Here is a 6000-nt window from a genome sequence, read left to right as displayed (position 1 = left end):
ATCCCATTTTACAAATTTTCTTGCCACATTTGTTAAGTGAATCACTGAAATTGTTACACAGTTGTGTAACAAAATTAGTAACACCTTTGTTAAGTGCATTTGGTTTCCCATTGACTTTGCTTATCAGAAGTTTGCAAAAGATGATTAAATGACCCTGGGACACTGCAACCTTGATAAATGTGAGTCAGTTGTCATCCGAATGTAAATCACGTGACCATGGGGATGCTGCAACGGTCATAAGTGTAAAAAATGGTCATAAGCCACTTTTTTCAGTGCCTTTGTAACTTCAAACAGTCACTAAGCGAACTGTTGTAAGTCGACGACCACCTGTATTGGACTGGCAAATATAGGCACAAATTAGCATAAAGTGAGCTGGGTCACCTTGCACCAGTCACTCTCTTTCAACCCTAGGAAGGAAGCAATGGCAAACCACTTCTGAAAAGCCTTGCCAAGGAAACTGTAGGGATTTGTTCAGGCAATCACCAAGAATCAATGCTGGCTCAAAAAAGAGGACACCATGATAAAGACACTAGAGACAAACAAGAGACTCTCAAAAGAAAACGTTTACTTTACTTATAAGAGAAATTAAATGTAGGAGGGGAAAAAAGGCAAATAAGCTTAAGTGCATACTTTTGAAGGCAGGGACTCAAGATGCTGAAATATGTTTGAACTATTATAGACCAGAAAAATATATGGACATAAAATTTCCCATGAATGGTATTTATAATGTGTTATTTGAATGCTAAAACTAAAACTTAAAAAAAATCCATGTCATCATTTAGATACTTAAATTAAATGAAACACATCTGTATTAACCCTGTTTATATTTTATGGGCACGTCCAATACTATCAGACTGGGGCATTTGGAAACAATACTGATGGATTTGGATTTGAAATATTTTTCACACGGTTATGTATTAGGGACACGGTGGCTCAGTGGCTAAGATGCTGAGCTTGTCCATCGAAAGGTTGGCAGTTCAGCGGTTTGAATTCCTAGTGCCGCATAATGGGGTGAGCTCCCGTTACTTGTCCCAGCAACTGCCTAGCAGTTCGAAAGCACATAAAAAATGCAAGAAGAAAAATAGGGACCACCTTTGGTAGGAAGGTAACAGCATTCCGTGCACCTTTGGCATTTAGTCATGCCTGCCACATGACCATGGAGACATCTTCGGACAGTGCTGGCTCTTCGGAGATGAGCACCGCCCCCTAGAGTCGGGAATGTCTAGCACATATGTGCTAGGGGAACCTTTACCTTTACCTTATGTATTGATAAAATTTCCCTGAAAATGGGGGAGGGGGAGTAAAATAGACATAGGGGTTTTGTACTGCAGTTTTGAATATGTGATATTTTAGCCATTAGCAATGCTTGGCAACCAGGTATTTAGACTCAGAGATTCGCAACATTAATCGAGATATGTATGTCATAATAACCATAGCCAGTTGTAAGGCACTTATTTATTAGATACTGGTGATTAGTGAATCTGTTCCACCACCTTGACTTTCTAGTGTTTTCAACCATTTCTCCTTACTTTTGTTTTTAATCCTGGTCAGGTAGGTTTTCTTCTAAATAAGGAATGCAGGTATACATTATATTTATTTTCTAAATATGCCTATGGGAACTACGTGGGGCAGTGAAAAAGATACATCCGTAGAATCCAACAATTTTGCCCAAATGAGTGAGGGTCACAATATCATGATTGAAGCTTTGACCTTAGCATACTGTACCTTTGTGTGATCTCATGACATGCAATACAAAATGGACACAGCTTACATCACAATGATACAGTGTTAATTTCATCATTCCCACCACCATGCCACCAATGATAAAATGATGGTTCTAAATAAAGATGCTATATATCAGAAGCTGATACAATTCTATTAATGGAAGGAATCTCTTAAAAATTATGTAATTGGGATAAGGGATTGGAAATCCACAAACAAGATGTTTTCTGGGTATCTCTGGGAATCTACCATATCTAACAGAATATTAACAGAATAACAGAGTTTGAAGAGTTAAGCTATTGCTTAACGCATTGTAAGCCACCCTGAGTCTCCGGAGAAGGGCGGCATATAAATTAAAGCAAAAAAGGGGGGGACCTTAGAGGTCTTCTAGTCCAATCCCCTGCTCAAGCAGGAAACCCTATACCATTTCAGACAAATCTCTTCTTAAATCCTCCAGTGTTGGAGCCCCCACAACTTCTGGAGGCAAGTAAGCAACTATTAGTCTCTGACAATAAATGGTAAAGCCCATCGCTAAGTTAAGCAGGATGAGTTCCATTTGCTGACTAGATTAAAATTTCCTTGGGGACTCTGTCAGAGCTACCGTGAGTTTCATCAAAGAAGAAATATAGGAAGGACAAGAAATAATACAGAAATAGGTGAATATGTGAACTAAAGAAACCAGCAGAGGGAGTACAGAGATCATCGGATCCCTCTAGTTTTGCTATAAGTGAATTACCAATCTAAACCATTCTTTTTCTTATACAACATATCTCAGCTACCTTCTGGTTTTTATGGGAACCAAAAACACAAGTCAGACAGACCTTGTTGATAGTACACTGCCTGTCACTCCAGCGCATGTACTTAAATTGTAGGGGTAAATTTTATTTTTAAAAAAATCACTTATCAAAATAGAATGTTGGCTAGAGTTCATAAACCCATATCTGCAGTCAGATTCATGAAATACCAGATTCATGACGGCTGCACCATAGAAACAAAACACATTGCTAACTTGGTAATGCTGTCCTATGCAGTTCTAATCCTTACTAAGAGGGATATGAATGCTTTTTCTTTCCTTGAGAAGTCAGGCTGCCTGATCGCCATGAATAGTGGATTCTGCAAGAAAATTAAGCCTTGATACGGAGTTCTGAATGATTTTGTGGGGCCTATCATCAATTATTTGTCATAGCACAGATAATTGGGTTTTTTCGGTGTTTGCAAATGTAAAGACAATCCAGAAATATTGCAGTTATACTCTTCTTTTTCAGTAGAGAAGCTCATACAATCTGTGGGACATTAAGGCCACATTTGAGGGGCCTCTTACATTACATCCACATCCAGAGATGGGCTGCTGGGGGTTTGCAGGGGTTCGGGAGAACCTCTAGCTAAGATTCTGTGCAGTTTGGAGAACTCCCAAATTTCACTCCTGGTGATTCCACCCACCCTGTTCCTCCAAGGAGTCCCCATGCGGCCTGTTTTGGATGCAGGGTGTGCGTGGAGGCTGGAAGTTTGGGAAGGTCTGTTTCCATCCTCCAGAGCACCTTCAAAACCTGGGGAGGCCATTTTCGCCTTCCCAGAGGCTTGAGGAAAGCTTCCTGAGCCCAGGGAGAGCAAAAACGCCCCGCCACTGCCGTGGTGCAGCAGGCCGACTAGGCCACACCCACCCAGCAACCGGGCAGAGAACCCCTTGCTAAAATTTTTGAAGCCCATCCCTGCCCACATCAATTCTATTTTACCTAGGTAGAAAACTAAGAGTGTCATATTTGGGTGGCCCAAATTTAAATGGGAACTTGATAGCAGCAAGAACTGAGAGTTTGCTGTGTACGGTATCTTTGCAGCTATTTAGTACTTATCTCAATATGGTATCCATCCAGAGCAATTATGGACTCTTATCCATTTAAAGTTCTGCCTAAAAAAAGACCTACCTTCATAAAGCAGCCTAGTTGTACTTATAAGCAGATATCAAATTCCGAGAAAAATATAAGCTTGGGGGAAAAGCCACATATCATTTTACTGCATCAATTAATCAATCAGAATAGAGCTGGAAGGGACCTTCAAGGTCTTCTAATCCAACCCCTGCTCAAGCAGGAGACCCTATACCAGTGATGGTTAACCTTTTTGGAGCTGAGTGCCCAAAGTGTACGCACATACGTGCGAATTTATTTATTTATTTATTTATTTATCAAATTTCTATACCGCCCTACTCCCAGAGGACTCAGGGCGGTGAACAGCCAAGATAAAATACAGATAATACAAACATTAAAAATCCATTAAAATTATTAAATATTTTGGCCGAAAACAAATTTAAAACACCCAATTTATAAAACAAATTAAATGATTTAAAAATTTAAAAGGGAGAGTTAGGAGAGTTCTGAATGCATGCCCGAACTCCCAAAATGCAATGTGAATGCCCCCCATGGTTGAACCCCAGCCTGCGCATGCGCCCTGGCCCCTTCCACCCCGTTTTGGCTTCCAGGTTGGTGCAGGAGGCTTTTCAGGCTCAAAATGAGGTGCACGGGGGGCCACACAAGACCTCCCAGTGTCCCATTTTGGGGCTGAAAAGCCTCCTGCACCAACCTAAAAGCCAAAACGGGACACGGGGCACCAAGTGAGGCCACCCACACCCCATTTTGGACCTGAAAAGCCTCCTACACCAACCTGCACCCCCCAGCACATGCATCCCCCCCTCCACGCATGCACGTGGATGTCCCCCGCATGCACCCTGCCCTGTGCATGCATGTCAGAGATTTGAAGACCAGCTGGCTGGCAGGAGGCGCATGCACATGCATAATGAAGCTGGGCTGGCGTGACTGCTGGCATGCCCGCAGAGAGGGATATGTATGCCTTCTGTGGCACGCATGCCATAGGTTCCCCATCAGAGCCCTATGCCATTTCTGACAAGTGGCTGTCCAATCTCCAGTGATGAAGCATCCACAACTTCTGAAGGCAAGCTATTCCACTGGTTAATTGTTCTCACTTTTTGGAAGTTTCTCCTTAATTTCAGGTTGCTTCTCTCCTTGATTAATTTTCATCTATTGTTTCTTGTCCTTCCCTCTGGTGTTTTGGAAAATAAGTTGACCCCCTCTTCTTTGTGGCAACCTCTCAAATACTGGAATACTGCTCAGGTCACCCCTAGTCCTTTTCTCCAGACTAGCTGTACCAATTCCTGCAACCCTTCTTCATATGTTTTAGTTTCCAGGCATTTAATCATCTTAGTTTTTCCAAAGTCTCATCATTTCTGTAATTGGTGACCAAAACTGGATGCAGATTTCCAGGTATGAGCTTACTAAGGTTTTATAAAGTGGTACTAATACTTCATGTGATTTTAATTCTATGCCTCTGTTTATACAACCAAGGATTGTATTAGCATTTTTGGCTGCTGCCACACACTGCCATCACCCAATATAAATTTATAATAAATTTAATAAACAATAATGCCAATCCTAAATTACAATTTAAAACCCATACATCTGGAGGAAAATGCACCATACAAAAGTAATAAAATGCATAGGAACCACCCCTCACCCAAGGCCTAGAAGAGCCAAGTGTAAACCACAAGAATCTTATGTGAGATTATGACAGAGGTGCTAAAACTGTGGTATGATACTTTCTAGGCCTCATCAGATGATGATGCTTATTGGAAGGCATCTGGAATATTTTGAATTTCTTCTGGCCATGAAGAAAACTAAATCTCTTCCATAGTCTATTTAATGGAAGCTGCTTAATATTTACTAAAAATAAAGGCCAATGAATTGTCAAGTAGTAATTGCATTCTGGATTGGAACTTTAGATACTAGAATTGCTCAATAAGAAATATTTTTTAAATGAACCTGTTAGTAATAACCAGTAACATATATATATATTCAGGCATAATGTGGCTGGTTTGTGGCTTAACACATTGTAGGAAGCTAGCTATTATGGTTTATAATTCATGTTTTATGGCATAGCACGTTGAGCTATTTGTTTATTAAGCCCTGGTCAAGAAAATCATTACTAAGTCTGGATTGTTAATAAAGCAAGACACTAAAAGTATCTTTTAAATAAGAAGTTGCCTTGTCGAGGAGAAGGTTACTTTGATTAGCTTGCTGATTTTTGAAGGAAACTTCTAAATTCTAGGAAATCTGACAGATAAAATGATCACACCAATGTCTTGATAAATTTCCCTCGCGTAGGCCAAAAACGTAGTCCAAAATAACACTTTAAATGAAATTAAAACCTAGCCTTTTGTTGTGGATACAGAAAGGTGTCATGTCATAAGGTTGTGCATGTGTTGATGGTTCA

Source organism: Pantherophis guttatus, chromosome 2 (assembly GCF_059756535.1).
Source record: "Pantherophis guttatus breed Tessera chromosome 2, ASM5975653v1, whole genome shotgun sequence".
Taxonomy (NCBI): domain Eukaryota; kingdom Metazoa; phylum Chordata; class Lepidosauria; order Squamata; family Colubridae; genus Pantherophis; species Pantherophis guttatus.
This window is presented reverse-complemented; position numbering follows the sequence as displayed.